Raw genomic sequence first — 17,033 nt, forward strand, 5'->3', positions numbered from 1 at the left:
GGAACACAGCAGGGATAAACCTTTCTGGAGGGAAAATTGGCAATATGTATAAAAATCCTGAAAAACTAAGTTTGACCCTCAAATTCTACTTCCTAAGGTGTTATTCTAAGAAAACAAGTGTGCAGAAAGAGATATATTTGAGGATGTTGTCATAGCATTTTAAAAAAATTTAAAGTTATTTATTTTGAGAGAGACAGAGCATGAGCTGGGGAGAGGCAGAGAGAGAGAGGGAGAGAGAGAATCCCAAGCAGACTCTGTGCTATCAGCCCAGAGCCCAATGTGGGGTTTGAACCCATGAACTGTTAGATCATGACCTGAGCCAAAACCAAGAGTGGATGCTTAACTGACTGAGCCACCCAGGCACCCCAACATTTTATTTTTATAATTTTTTTAATGTTTATTTATTATTGAGAGACAGAGAGAGACAGAAAATGGGCATTGGAGGGGCAGAGAGAGGAGGAGACACAGAATCCGAAGCAGACTCAGGCTCTGAGCTGTCAGCACAGAACCCAATGTGGGGCTCAAACTTACAAACTGCAAGATCATGACCTGAGCCGAAGTCAGACGCTTAACTGACTGAGCCACCCAGGTGCCCATCATTTTTTTTTTTTTTTTTATAATAAATAGCAAAAACTTAGAAATAATCTAACTGTTTGACAATAGGGTATGGGGTAAAGTGTTATATCCTGTGATAGAATGCCATGTTAGCCATTAAAGCTATAGACCAGTAGTAGCTTTGAAAGTTTGATCTCACAGGGTGTTCTCAAGATCAAAACTGTTTTCATTATAATACGAAGACATTTGCATTTTTCACTTCCATTCTCTCATTAAAGTGTAGAGTATGAAAAGTTCATTGGCAATTTTATTAGAATCCACATTGTAACTAATCTTTAAAACACTACCACTTGTCAAGTTTGGGTGTGGTTTAAAGAAAAATACCCACAATAGTCTGAGAATTACTCCTCTCTTTTTCCACTACCTGTCTGTGTGAGGCTAGATTTTCTTCACATATTTCTTTTTTTTTTCTTTTTTTTTTAAGTAGGCTCCATGCCCAATGTGGGCTTGAACTCACACTCTGAGATTAAGAGTTGCACTCTCTACTGACTGAACCCACTAGGTGCTCCTTCTCATATACTTCTGCTAATGGAACATATCTACATTTTGCATGCAGAAGCAGATAAGAGAATTCAGCTGTCTTCTGTTAAGCCAAACATTAAAAATATTTGCAAAAATCTGGGGCACCTGGATGGCTCAGTTGGTTAAACTTCTGACTCTTCATCTCATGGTTCCTGAGATTGAGCCCAAGACCCTGAATTAGGCTCTCTGCTGCTAGCGCACAGCCTGCTTGCATTTCTCTCTCTCTCTCTCTCTCTCTCTCTCTCTCTGTCTCTCCCCCTCCCTCCCTCCCTCCCTCTCTCTCCCCCTCCCTTTCTCTCTGCCCCTCCCCCACTCATTCTCTCTCTCTCCATCTTTCAAAATAAATAAATAAACTTTAAAAAAGTTTTTGCAAAAATCTAAAATAATGTCACTTTTATCACTAAATATTTTTGTTTACATTGAAAAATAGAATTTTTTTTTGTAAAATATGTTACTGATGTTGACATGTAAGAGTTACCTTAATTAATTAATTAATTTTAATTTTAGAGAGAGAGAGAGAGTGCAAGCGAGGGAGAAGGGCGTGGGAGAGAGAGAGAATCTTAATCAGGCTCTACGATCAGCACAGAGTCTGACACAGGGCTCGATCCCACAACCCTGGGATCATGACCTGAGCAGAAATCAAGAGTTGGATGCTCTACTGATTGAACCACCAAGGCACCCCAGAGTTATTTGATCTTAAAATGAATTAATAAAAAAAAAATTTTTGTTAATTGCTAATATTATACTTATCAAAAATACAGTCTACATAAACAAAAGCTTTTTGAAGTTCTCAGTAATTTTTAAAAGCATAAAGTGGTTTTGAGACCAAGAACATTGAGAATAGCTGTTGGAATAGAATATAGCATGGGAGAATGTTCAGAGTACATTTTTAAATTTAAAAAGCACATTACAAAGCCTACCATTTGTGTAAAACAAACAAACAAACAGAAAGACATCTCAGGATAGAAGAAGAATAAAAGAAATACACCAGTATATTAAAAGTAATCGTCTTTGAGTGTTGAGATTATTGATTAGTTTCATTTTCTTTTGTACTTTTATGTTTTCCCACATTTTCTACAGTGAATTTATATTTGGCAATTAGGAAAATTTTTTATTTTTAAAGACAGAGCATCAAAATCTTGACTTTTTACCTGAATTCAAATGAAGAATAGGGAGAAAAGTATTAGCAAATGTTGCCTATATTATGCTTTTTAAAACATTTTACTCAGATCTTTTTTTTTTTTTTTCTCCACTGGATTTTTCTTTCTCCTTTGTGGGTGATGAATAAGAGAATGTTATGGGAAATTCATCTTAATTTTTAGAACTGCTAAAGATGTTTAAGTGCTTTAAAGTCTTATAAATATGATTTGTGGGGTGCAGAGTTTTACGTTAATCCTATTTATCCCAACATATCCATATATCCCCCATAAAAGCAAATTAAATGATTGAATCTATTTTTGCTGATTTCCAATTTTGAGATTCTACAGTCAGAAAAAAAAGACGAGGGATGCCTGGGTGGCTCAGTCAATTGAGCATCTGACTTGGGCTCAGGTCATGATCTCACAGTCTGTGAGTTCGAGCCCCATGTCGGGCTCTGTGCAGACAGCACAGAGCCTGGAGCCTGCTTCAGATTCTGTGTCTCCCTCTCTCTCTGCCCCTCCCCCGCTCATGCTCTGTCTCTCTCTCAAAAATAAATAAACATTAAAAAAAAAAGTTTTAAATAGAAAATAAAAAAGATAATAAAAAAAGAAACAAAAAGACTAGATCAAGCTACTGGCAAATTATTCCTAGTATATTAATGGAAATTTTATTTCATCTTTTTGTTTCTTTTTCTCTCTGGAATTTGAGAAACTTCCTTGATGATGTTGCTTTTATTATCTGCATTATGTTGTAGGTAAAATGCTTCTTGTTTTTTTCCAGCAACAGTGTTTGGACTTGATGAGGGGACCATCAGCTAGGTTGAGGGTGTCCTCATTGTGCTGCCAGTGGTGTCTCGTGAAGTTAATTCAAACAGGCCCAGGAGAGCCAACCCACTGTCCCCCAAGCCTCTCTGCTGGTCCAGGTGGAAGGTCCCTGCTCTGGAATCTCCAGGGTTGGGAAGTTTCTCACCCATCCCTGTTCAGCTCGGCAGCATCTGCCGGAGTGAGGTCTCGGTGTGTTTTATTTTTTTTTCCTCCCTTTAAAAAAATGACAGAAAAAAGAAAAATGTTGCCATATACTATACTAAGCATATGGGCAAACCCTCATTTCATCTAATAGAGGAGCTGGGTTTTATCTTTAAGTGTATTATTGTAATTTTCAAGGCCACAATATAAGGCCTCTTTCTTTATTGCAGACCTAAGAAAATTCGCTGGAGGGACACTAAGGAAATGAGGAAAACCGATCCAATTTTTCCTACTTTTTGGACCAATTAGTCCTCATCCTCCATGCTTTTATGGAGTTATAATTGTAGTAAAAGAAAAAAAAAAAAGTGGAACAGCAGGGGAGAAGTCTATCCTGACTCACTGATTTATTTTAAAAAGATCCCAGCCTGACACATTCTATTCAGATGAAGTGCTCTGTCTCTTGGTAACCACCCCTCAACCCTCACAGGAATTTGACAGCAGTGGCTGGTGGGGCACAGTTTCTGTTCTGCGCTAATACTCAGTAGCTGTTGAAGAATTCCAGTGCTAAAGAGCTAAGCCTGTGTGTAACTCCTCAGCTGGGAATCCCAGAGCACAAATGTTCTTATCCTCCTTGGTTTTTCATTTGCATGCTCAGCCAAGGTTAATGTTGCCTATGGTTGATTGTTTTTTCCCCTCAGTCTTGGGTCTCCCTATACCAGTGGTTCTCAACTAATATAATTCTGAAGATGTTTTTGGTTTTGGGGGCCAGGTACTGTTAGCATCTGGTGGAAAGAGGCCAGGGATACTACTGAACACCCTTAGCATGCAGGACAGCTCCTCCCTCCTTGACAAAAAATTTACGTAGCCCCAAATGTCAATGGTGCCACCACCGAGGAGCTCCCAAGGCCACAAATAACTGATTTGCCCACATTTTGGTTTGAATTAGTCACTAAGCTATGAACCAGCCCTATCACACCATAGTTCATTTATTTTGCTTCTCTAGGCTTGGCACCTTTCTGCCCTTAGTTTTTTATAATAGTGGAGAATTTAATGGTTGAGTTTTTATACTTCTCTCTGGTGGATTCAGACATTTGCCTATAGTTTACTTAATTGAATCATAGCTCCTAACTCATGGCCAGGCCCTGAATAGATAGTTACCCCCTAAGTATTTATAAATTGATTGCTCATCCCCAAACCCAAAGTACTCTTTTCATGCTGGGGAGATAAACGGCTCCTAGAATTCCAGAATCCTGAAGGGTCATGTAACACCTTTACCCACTACTGGGTAGACGTTTCCTACTTGAAGTAAATGAAGAAGTTTATGCATGTAACCCACATGTAATATTTTGGTTGGGGAGGGGTGGGAGTCAGAAAGATGAAAGATAGTCACTATTTTGAAACCTTGCACTTTCAGATGAATCAATTCTTCATGTAATCCTGGTGAAAGGTCAAGCACATATTGCAGTCACTCAGTAACCCACATTGTCTCAAGTGTATGTGTAGTTCATCATTTACTAATAATGAAGACTGTTTAAGCGCTGAGTGATGAGTATCTTCCAACCTGCTTGGAGGTTGCCATATCATTTGGAAGCATCGAAATAATATGTGCCACTGGATCTTTGAATTTTCAAAATTAGACTTATGCACACCCAGTCAGACCCTATGGTTTCACACCTCCCTCCTTTTGTACTTGTTCCTTTTACTTGAATTGCCCTCAATTGTTCCTAACCCGGTCCTCCTGGGAAACTCATTTTAATTTTGCAAAACTTTATATCAGCTTTTCATATTCTGTGATTATATTTCAGACCCCGCCTCTCACATATATTCACACAGCCTGCCCCAATCTGCTCCCAAGTTAAAAAAATGTCCTTCTCTGTTCATCCATGTCAGATGCTTTTGCACAGTCTTTCTGTTATCACATGTGTCAACTGTATTTCAATGATCTCTGTCGATTTATCAACATGCTAGGGTTGATGTTCCTAGAAGGCAGGCACTGTGTTATTCCTCTTAGTATTCCCATGATTTTCCACATTGTGAGTACTTATTAGAATTTAAAACAATTTCTATTATTTATTTTGCCAGGCTCAATTTTTTTTTTCATTTGTAGAATATTATTGATTAATGGTTATTTCTGATTATGAGACTGAATCGGGGTTGTGGTAGTTAAGAGAGACTTTGCTTACCAATGTTAGAGTAATTTTTTACAAGAATGTTTTCATTTACTTGTATAATCAAAATTAAAATTTTATACACACACACACATACATACATAGATATGTATACATATATAACAAAAGAAGTGTTTTCTATGCCAAGTAGTACCAATGTTCAATGTTGGTGCTCTATGGTGACTGAGAGATGTAGTTAAGGTTTGTATTAGATAACACTAGCTGCTGTAACAAACCAAATCTCAGTGACTCGTCATAATAAAAGTTTCTCCTAAGCTTGCTTGAAAGTCCAATGAAGGTATTTCTGGTTGGGCAGCTCTCCTCCAAGTAGTGACTCAGGGACTGAGGCATCTTACTTGTTGTGGCTTTGCCCTTTTTATTATGTGACATTTAAGGTTGCCGTGCTTCAAGCTGCACATGGGAAAAACTACAGAGGGTCACATGTGGGAGGTTTTAATGAGCCCTACCTAGGAATGGCATATGTTACTAGTGTTCACTTTCCATTGCCTAGAATTACGTCACTTGGCTGCCATCTAGCCAGACCTAACTCAAGGGAGTCTCTCTGTATACAAAATGGAAAATGGAATCTATTAGAAGAACTTTGAAAAGCTCACAGAACAAATGGTAGACTGAGGGATTGGACAAGAACTAGGGGAGTGCTAGGTGGGGTCCAGGGAACAAGAAAGTCTGCCATGGATTTTCAGTCTTCCAATCATGCTTCTAAGATTCAAATTCCCCATTAGGATAGAGCAGGGGGTGGGGAGTATTTGGACCATATGGTATATGGGGGGTATATTAGCCTAGTAGCTGCTCATCTCTGAGCACCTAGAAGACGGCAGGACTGACAGTCTGATGGCTTACTGTCCAATTCAGAGTGAAGTTCAAACACTTCCCATGGCTTTGATGATCAGGTGAACTGGCTCCCAGCTACCCTTCTTGCCTCATCTCATGTTTTTCTCTCTCTCCCCCTCCCAGCTCCATTACACTCCCATATTTGCTGCATGTGTTTGCTAAGTAGTCTCATCTTAGCAATGTTAGTAATATTGTTTGCTAGTATTTGCATGCTTCATCCCTCACGCTTTCCAAATCTGCTCAAATGCCTCTTGACATTGAGACGTCTTCTTTGACTACCCTATTTATTTTTATTTTAAAAAAAAAAATTTTTTTTTCAACGTTTATTTATTTTTGGGACAGAGAGAGACAGAGCATGAATGGGGGAGGGGCAGAGAGAGAGGGAGACACAGAATTGGAAACAGGCTCCAGGCTCTGAGCCATCAGCCCAGAGCCTGACGCGGGGCTCGAACTCACGGACTGCAAGATCGTGACCTGGCTGAAGTCGGACGCTTAACCGACTGCGCCACCCAGGCGCCCCTTGACTACCCTATTTAATATAGCACCCCAACTCAAGCCATCTCCTTCAATCTAATTTTTTCTTTTATTTTATTCACAGCCCTTACCATTACCGAACATTTGTATGTTTGCTTTGTTTTCTGTCTTCCCCTCTACTAGAATTTAAGCAACATGAGAGCAGGAACTTTGTTTTTTTCACATGCGAAAAATCAGACACTGGGTGAGTGTCAGAGCAAGCACTAGAATCCATCAGCAGATCACTTGAGGACCAGCCTAAGAATTGACGTGGCCTGAGGTTAAAGTAGCTTGAGGCATTAAAGAATACTAACTTTTATCTTTTTTGCACAATCTGACTCAAATTGTCTACCTTATTCTCACAAACATTTTTGCCGTGGATATAATATTATTTATCACTGACCATGGGTAATGCACTTTTAAAATTGGTCTACATTGCTTACAATGCATCATAACCATTGTAATTCTGGACTTCTGAAAACTAGTGCAGATGAAGATGTGCACAGGTCTGTGTGCGTGTGAAAGAAACCTACACATGGACAGGGCATTACTGAGTTCTGCCTGGCGGATTTCTCTTGGTCTGACTGGTTCACATATCAGTTTATGGTGGATTCTCACAAGCACATAGGTTAGCTTTCGTAACTGTTCTTGCTGTCAAGTGATGTCCTTTAGGCTTTGCCCACTGCTATTCTTGTGGCCATTTGTGTATATTGGGCTTTGACAAGTAGATTATTACACAATATCCTCTATCCTCTGCCTAAATTCTGAAACAACTGATAAATAAATCAAAGGAATGGCAAATAGAGATGAAAATGTCAACCTTATTACTGATAAAGCTGCTAATATCAGAGAATGTGGCTTAAATATAGGATAACAATGTGCTTTCTAATACCAAATCTCAGAAATAAACAGTTCTATGTACCCAGTCATGAATTCTGAAGGACTACAGGCCTCTCCACAGGAGGGCCTGTTCTATATACTTAACAGCACAAGGAACAAAGTAAAATAGGAAACAGTGATAGAGGGAAGCTAAGCCAGGAAAGACTGTTACATAATAGATGTTCTTCCACATGGAAAGAGATACCTGGAATGAGCAATGAGTGTCTCGGTTAATAATTTAAATAAATTGCTGTGGTGTATTCTGTGAGATTTTGTAGATTAAAAAAACTCCTTTAAAAAATCTAAAAAGGTGTGAATCTTTATACTGCACAGTTTATCCATAATCCCTTGTATAGATGAAGCAGAAGAATGTTCCCACACAACCGAGTGTTCTGAAACTAGGCTGGGAGAATGTTGATTGTGTCTGGCAGTGCTCTTGTAGAGGTGAGGGCTTAGGCAAGCACCTGATTCACTTTACTCTGGAGCTGCCTCCAGTAGCAACACCCAAATACATCTTAGATTTCAGAAGACTACAATAAGGAAAAATTAATTTTCAGTTCTACCATAAATCTATAGCTCAGACAAAATTGGTTAATTTGAAGTGAACTGTAAAGATCTTTTAGAAAATTTGCACCAAATGATCATCTTGCTGTAAAAAATCATGCCTAACCCGTGCCTACTACATACTTGGAGCTCAGTAAATACTTGTTGAGTAAGTGAATCTGGATTTTGGGCTTCAATCTGAAATCAGTTAAAAGTCAACAATGATTGAAGAAATTTTACAGTTTGGAAATTCATCTGAAACATAAATTCCATGGGTATAAATGGATATTAGAAATGTACAGAAAGAGTAATATAAGCTCTCTTAATTATTTTCCACTAAACTTAATTGACTAGAGTAACCAAAGGCCCCTAGTTAATCTTTAAAACAGGCTGATGCCCAAGGCGAGCTAACCACTCTTTGTAGTAGGCTACTGTCTAATAATACCCATCATTTTGAGTAGCATTGTTACTAAGGGTCAGTTTTGAGTATTCCCAAACCTTTTAATACTAGTTGTACTTGTTATTGTTATAACATGATTTAATTAAATATTACTCAAGCTGATGAAACCGAGTGCAAGAGTAAAAGAGCTATTCTTCTGAAAACAAAGGTGAATGTTTTGGAAAGACTTCACAAGAGGAGAGGTCATAAAAGACAGCATTCCTGTTCATAGGTAGTTCACAGCCTTGTAGAATAGCTAAGAAATATGTAAAAATAATTCTAGTGTAGGGTGGCAAATACCATAGAAGATTATATGAAGATTCCAGAAGTTCAGAGGAGGAAAATTACTTTTGGCTCACAGAATCATTGACAGCTATGTGGAGAAGTTGATACATGAGCTGGTCTCTGAAAAGTGTAAAGTTTGGATGTACAGAGATGATTCACTCCAAGTAAAGACAAGGATATAAGCAAAGCCTTGTGGGCTCAGGTTAATGTTTGGCTGGAGCACAGGGTTCATGAAGAAGAGTGAAAGATAAAGGCAGAGAGATAAATGGGTTTCAAGTAGTAGAGGGCCCAAACTTCCATGCTTATGAAGTGTCTGGTCATTGTGAAAATAAGATACTTATTCTTCTCATCCACAATGAACTTGAGTGGTCTTTAGGATACCTACAAACTGAGGACTTTATATTAGGGCATGATAAACCTGTATAATAATTTTTTCATTCATGGTTTCATACATTTTTTTTTCTTAACTGCCATATAGCTTATAAGCTCCTCTTAACCTATTTTATATTACTTTTGTTCAACAATGCATGTGATTAATTTTCTGCTAAGGAAATGGGTATTCAATTAATTTTTGGTGAAAATATTAATTGTAGCATTAGTGAATATGTTCTACGCGTCTTTTTTTAAGGCCCATATAAAATACTAACAATTTGTATTAGAATATTACAAGCCTGCTTGATATTTAATACTTCAAAAACATGTTTTTCAGAGTTTGCAATATAAGCAAGATCACATGTGAATTTTTTACTATGTTATAACAGTTGATACTTAATGTGCTCTAACAAGTATAGTAGGGAAAAAATCCTATCCATTACCTTTCTTTGTTTGAAACATTATTAGTGCACTGTGATTCCTTGAGAGTGGAATAAGTCATTATGAAAATCTGAGGTATTTCTCATAATTATATTCCCATAAGGAATGTCACTTTAGTTGTTGGTCAGAAGAAGGTACTGCTAGTTCCTAGAAATTAATCTTCAGCTTGATAAAAACAAAATAGTTATAAATCTTAGCCTTCAGGTAAAAAGTTTGAGGACCTGTTTCACTTCTTTAGAAGTATAGTTCTTTTGTCTTTAAGTAAAAATAAAAGCACCAATTAAAACAAAGATGATAATGGAATAAGGGAAATCATTATTTTGTTAGTTCTACTTCAATGGTTAGCCATTTTCCTCTTTAAAATTTTCAATTTGGATATATGTGTATTTCCTTTCTTTGGTTTTTCTCACTTGTAAAATGAAAAATGTTATAAAACCACAAGGCTCTTTCCATTCATGACCAATAATTTAATTTTCAATAAGTTATTAGTCTCTCTTTCAGCTAAAGTGTAGAAATGAAGAGACAGGGTATATCTAAGGAGGGTGATCACTGCTAAATTGTGAACACAAGAATTTTTTTGATATGGTCATATTCCAGAATTTTATCCTTCATTTTGGAACTTTAGAAGTTAGATTTTTCCAGCACATTTAATAAAATTTATCTCTTGAGAACTGATTTATACTAATACAACTCACACACACAAAATAAATTTAGAAAATACATCAATTTAACAACAAGATATGAGAATATTACCAGCAAGCATACCAAAACACAATTCGGGGGGTATCATATCCCCTCCTCACTATACAAAGGGGTTAGTATGTCACACAATGAAAATATAAATTAGGGTTTATTGGGAAAAATTTAAAGAGATGGAGAAGTAGCAGAATACACAAATCCTTCAAGTACTTATCCCACAGAAATTCTTACTTATTCAGGGCATTGGCTGGACTGCTATAGGAAGACAAGGGCTCCTGGGGGAGGGTGATGCTTATGTAATGCTTAACTTATTTATAGGGAGAGGTGGACATGGAAATAAAAGACAAGATTGAGAACTTTGTCAGAGGACTGGAAACAAAAGAATGGAAACCCTAGAAGTGAAAAATACAATAACAATGAAATATTTGATGATTTTAGTAGCAGTTTAGACATAGCTGAAGACAGAATGAATGTACTGAATGATAGAGTAAAAGAAACATTCAAATGAAGCACAGGTAAGACACAATGAGAAATTGTAATATATGAAAAGTTGGAATATTAGAAAAAGGAGAGACAAGGGACAGAAGTAATATTTGAACAGAATATGGCTAAGAATTTCTCAAAAATGGTGAAAGACATCAATATACAGATTCAAGAAGCCATAAAAACTCCAAGCAGGATAAGATTCCTAAGCACAAGATAGTAAAACTTCTGAAAACTAAAGACAACAACAAGATCCTAAAAATAGCAGAGTGATGATGGGGAGAAGTACTCCAGAATACCTTCAGAAAAGCAGTTACATTAACAGTTGATTTATCAATGAAACAATGGAAGATAGAAGACAGTGGAATGCTATTTTTAAAGTATTGAGAGAAAATACCTGCCAATCTAGAATTTTATGCCCTAAAAAAATATTCTTCAAGAATGGAAGTGTAAAAGACTTAAAAAAAAAAAAAAAAAATAAAGAGAATTTATCACCAGCAGGCTCACACTAAAGGAAATATTAAATGGAATTCTTCAGGTAGGAGGAAAGTAATTCCAGATGGAATTTTGGGGTGCAGAAAGGAATGAAACACAATAAAAAGATTCAGTATCTAGGTAAATCTAAATGAATACCGACCTTTTAAAATAATAATAAAGCAGGGGCTCCTGGGTGGCACAGTTGGTTGAACATCTGACTCTTGATCTCGCCTCAGGTCATGATCTCACAGTTTGTGAGTTTGAGGCCTGCATCTGGCTCTGTGCTAATGGCACAGAGCCTGCTTGGAATTCTTTCTCTCCTTCTCTCTGCCCCTTCCCTGCTTGTGCTCTCTCTCACTCAAATAAATAAACTTAAACAAATTAAAATAATAGTAAAGTTATGTACACAGGATTTAAAAACATTTGTAGAATTAAAATATAATTACAATAGCATGTAAATTGAAATTCAATTGGTTTATAGTCTTTGTGTTGTTTTGGAAAAAACAGAAATACCAATTTGTGTTAGGCATTAATGAGTCAAGGATGCATGTTATAATCTCTAGGGTAATCACTAAAAGAACAGTAAAATGTAACTGCCAAGCTGATAGAGAGGGAAAATGGAATAATAATAAATATTCAAAGGAAAATAAGGCAAGAAAGAAGAGAAAAAGGGACATTGAATAGGTAGTGCAAATAGAAAACAAAGAAGACTTAACCCCAAATATATGATAATTATGTTGGTAATTATAGTAAGTTTAAATGAACTAAGTGCTGCATTTAAATTGTCAGAGTTTATTTAAAAAAAAATCTTTGAGCTACTGGTAAGAGACACATCTAAAATATAAGGATATAAGAAGGCTAAAAGTAAAAATGCAAAAAGATATACCATGTAAAAATTAATCAAAACCAAGCTGGTATAGTTTTATTAATATCTAAGTACAACTATATTAGTATCACAGCATCCCTAGGCAAAAATCATCATTTACAGATAAAGGGAACATTTCATTATGATTCAAAGTTACTATTTCCAGAAAGATATAACTATTCTAAATTTATTTGTATCTAATAACATAGCTTTAAATATATAAATCAGATATTGATAAACTACAAAGAGAGACAAATTCATAATTATAATATAAAATTTTAATAGCTCTCTCTCAGCTAATAGAAAAAAACAGACAAAACATCACTAAAGATAAAAAATTTGAATAAGACAATGAATAAGTCATACTTACTGGACCAATATAAAATGTTGCTGAGAGACTGCAGGACACATGCATTTTTCAAGAACACACAAATATTAAAAACAAAACCACCCCCAAAATTTGGCCAAATATCCATAAAACAATTCTTAACAAATTTTAAAGTGTAACTTAATATAAAATAAATTCTTTGGCTGCAATGCAAAGAAAGCACTAACAAGAAAATAACTAGGAAATCCCCCTGTATTTTGAAATTGAGAAATATATTTTAAAATAATCACTGTGTCAGATTAGAAATCATAGTGGAAATTCAAAAATATTTTGAGATTAATAATAATGAAAATATATATACAATCTTTTATGTGATACATCAAAACCGTTTTTGAAAGAGAAATACACAGCCTTCAGTTAATACATTAGAAAAAAAAGTTAAAGAAAGGAAATAATAAAAAGCAGACATTTATGAGATAGGAAACATCAATAAAGCCAAACTTTATTTAAAAAGATTACTAAGTAATAACCTCTGGCTGTTCTTATAAAGAAAAAAAAAGAGAGAAGATAGAAATAACCAATATCAATAATGAAAAAAAATGGATAACATTTTATTTGTTTATTTTTTAAGGTTTATTTATCTATTCTTGAGAGAGAGAGAGAAGAGGGGTGCAGAGAGAAGGAAAGAGAGAATCCCAAGCAGGCTCTGCACTGACAGCACAGAGCACGACGTGGTGCTCTAACTCACGAACTGTGAGATCATGACCTGAGCCCCAAAGGCAAGACACTTAACTGACTCAGCCATCCAGGTGCCCCGTTATGAATAATTTAACTCCAATGACTTTTTAAAATTTAGGTTCATAGGCCAATTCTTAGAAAAATACAACCTACTAAAATGGACACAAAACTAAACAGAAATTCCAGGTAGACACAAACTATTAAATAAATTATTAATTAGAAACCTTACCACAAAGAAGACTTCAGGCCTTGATGACTTCACCAATAAATTCTACCAAATGCTCAAGGGAGAAATAATACCATCTTCCACAAATTCTTCCAGAGAATACTGAAAGAGAGAACATTTCCTAATTTGTTTTTTGAGGCAGCACAATCTTGATATGAAAACCTGACAAGCACATTGTAAGAAAAGAGATTATAGGTCACTTATTCATGAACACAGGAATAAAATTCCTAAACAAAGTATTAGTAAACAAAATCCAATATTATATAAAAAGTATAATACATCACAAACACATGTCATCATTTCAGGAATTCAAGGTTGGCTTGACATCTGGAAATCAATCATTATAATTCCTTACATTAATAGAATAAAAGATATGGTCATCTCCATAGCGGTATAAAAAATTGCTTAATAAAATGTAGCATTCATTCATTGTGTAAAAAAACCTCTTAACAAATGGGAATAGAAGGAAACTTCCTTAATCAGATAAAGCTTATCAAAAGGAAGGAGGAGACTGTGGCACTCAGCTCTGGCCTCAAGTATATTTTTCTTGATCTAACTCAGACCTGGTAAACCTTCTCCTTGCTCAATGTAACAAGTAAGTGAGCTACATACACAGGTCATTGAGATGTGTCGGTCTTCTACATCGGAAGCCAGGTAATAATGAGAACTTTGTGAGAATCAGAGGAGAATGAATGAGATGATGTTCATAGCCAATATCCATTAACTATGAGAAGATGATGTATACATTTTTGCATAGATGAGAACACTTGTGTTCCTGAACAAGAAATATATTTCTGAACTCTATGCGGACCATTTATCTTCTATTAAGGGAAATTATTTTTTTAGACTGAGTGTAATGTGAATACTTGGGCTTTGGCTTTACACATGCTAATATAGTCATTCTCTGATTCCTGTTGGCTCTGTCATTCTTCTATTCCTTTGCTTCTCTCCAAAAATCCAGACATCCCAAAATACTTTGGGTTTTTCAGTGAGCCAGGCTGATTTATTCATATGTACATTTTGCATATTCTGTGACATTTTCCTGGAATAACCTCTCCATCCTCACACCACCTCCACTCCTCATCCATTTGGCAAACTCCTATTTATTCTTCAAAATCCAACTCAAGTATCTTTCCTTTGTAAAGTCTTCTCTTCTTTATATTGTCATTGTATCTCGCATGTCTTCTAGAATAATACTAATCACACTGTGTTAACATGTTTAGTTCTGTCTCCCTATTAGATTTTTAATTTCTTGAGAGAAGATTCTGTGTCTTTATATTTGTATTCCTAGTATTTAAACCCAACAAAAGTTTGTTAAGTGAGAAATGAATGAATGAATGAATGAATGAATGAATGAAATCACCTCAGTAGGGCTCTGTCTTCTTAGGATCACCATTTGGGTATTCTGCTAAGCACCCGTGAACTCATCCTCGCTAGTAATGAAAATTTCTCCAGTTGAGTACATTAAATTTACAATCAATAATTAACTCTAAATTGAATTTATAATTGGTTTTATAATACTACTATAGTCATGGGGTCTCAAAATGCTGACTTCTCAGATGCATGTCATAACCTTAATTTTTAATTTCATCCTGCTTCTCTTAAAAGCTAAAGGGAGAAGGGTAGAAGGAATTGAAAATTCTGAGGAATAACTTTAATTAGGTATGTAAATAGCCTGAAAAAAAAACATTTTAAAATAAGATTCAATCCAAAACCAAGATAGAGTGTTAATTCCTAATTAAGTTCAGTGGTTTTATACCAAAGCAAATAAGTGAGAGAAGAGTTGCCAAGGAAATGGAGAAAGTAGTTCTTCCCACTGCTTTCCAGCCCTTTGCACTCATGGCATATATAGGGAGTGAAATCACTTACAGTGCACTGGGATGAATGGATGAATGGATGAATCTTCTTGCTGTTGAAGACCAGCAGGGCAGGGGTTCTGCCTAGCTGTGATGAGAGTTAGGGAAATCAGGATCTCAGCGGTCCATACACCCTTTGCTGCAGACTGTTGGGGAAACTCTGAGGTTTAAGAAAGGGGGGTAGAATGTAACTGCAAGAATTTATGGTCTTGGCCCTCAGCCTCACCTAACAAATTAGGAAGTGTTCGAAGTAAGTGAGAAAGGCATGTACTATTTAAATTTCATAGTTAGGATTGTGTAGGCTGGTGATTTTTAACTCTGCTTTAGACTGGTGTCACTTGGAAGCTTTTAAAACCTAAAAACACAGAAAAACTGAGACCCTACCCTAGTAAAGTCAAATCAGAGTCTCTGCCGGGAGGGGTATAGGATGGCATCAGTATTTTTAAAAAACTTCCTACAGGTGGCTCTCAAATATATCCAGAGTTAAGAACCACTGGCATAAGCAGTGACTGATGATTAAAAATTATTAGTAAGGGACCTAAATCCTAACTGTGTATGTTTTCAAAAAGTGACTCAATTTAATACTTAGTGTCTTTTTGTATAGAAAGGCTTTTGGTTTTGTTTTTATTGTTGTAGAAAGGCATATGTCAGTCAGTAGTTTGTGTTTATCTCAAATTATAGCCATATTCCTAGAAGGATATAACCCTTGGAGTTTTAATCTTGAACTTAATGTTTATGAAGTATTGGCAAACAGGATCGCTGAATTGATCAGGAATAGTAACACTGGAGGTTTTTAAAATAAGCCTTGAAGAGGAGATAGAATTTAGGTGTGCAGAAAAGGTAGAGTGAGAATTTAAGTGGAGGAACAACATGAGCACCAGAAAGGAAAAGGTATAAGAAAATTTCAGAGAAAAGTACTGCAGACTCTGAGATAGGAGCCCAATGGCAATTGAAGGGGCAGCCAAAGCCAGTTGTGTCTTGAGACACATGAGAGCAGTCCAAAGAGATCACCTTTTCAAACACCTGTAGCAGTTGAAAATGACCTTGCCAAGGCTCCCTAGGTCTCTACTCCAATGATTGTGTAGAAGCCTTAATTACAGATAGTGTTTAGTGAGCACTAACTATATGCCAGGCACTTTTCCTGAGCATTTCGTGTGTATTAACTAATTTAATCCTCACAGCAGCCCCGAGAGGTAGGTTCTATTATGATCCCTGGCTCACAGATGAGGAAAGTGCCGCCCACAGGCTGTTTTTTTAGGGTATCTCTATATTTTCCCTGTATGGCTCATACTCAGAGTCCACACAATATATTAACTGGACAGGAAATTATATAGTTAAAACAGAAATGTACCAGGTATGAATAAGGTAACAGTTGGTACTCGGAAATAATGTCAGCTAGGGATCAAAGAGTTAAGTATTTTGAATTTTTTTTCTACAGGTAGAAAAAAATTTACTGAGGAATGAGGAATTTACTGATATTTTTAAAGTTTATGTATTTTTAGAGAGAGAGAGAGAGAGAGTTGAGAGACAGAGAGAGAGGGCACGAGAGAGCAAGCACAGGCAGAGAGAGAGAGACTGAGAATCCAAGCAGGCTCCGCATGATCATTGCAGAGCCCAACGTGGGGCT

General features: G+C 36.2%; 1 protein-coding gene across 1 annotated transcript in view; it reads left to right on the forward strand.

Annotated features, from left to right (window-relative positions):
- LOC125159883 (cardiomyopathy-associated protein 5-like) overlaps positions 1-17,033 on the forward strand; it is a gene marked incomplete at its 3' end in the record, with an annotated part of 48,302 nt that overhangs the window by 14,981 nt on the left and 16,288 nt on the right. The window lies entirely within an intron of this gene.

The sequence above is a fragment of the Prionailurus viverrinus genome, unplaced genomic scaffold (genome assembly GCF_022837055.1).
Source record: "Prionailurus viverrinus isolate Anna unplaced genomic scaffold, UM_Priviv_1.0 scaffold_80, whole genome shotgun sequence".
NCBI classification, from domain to species: domain Eukaryota; kingdom Metazoa; phylum Chordata; class Mammalia; order Carnivora; family Felidae; genus Prionailurus; species Prionailurus viverrinus.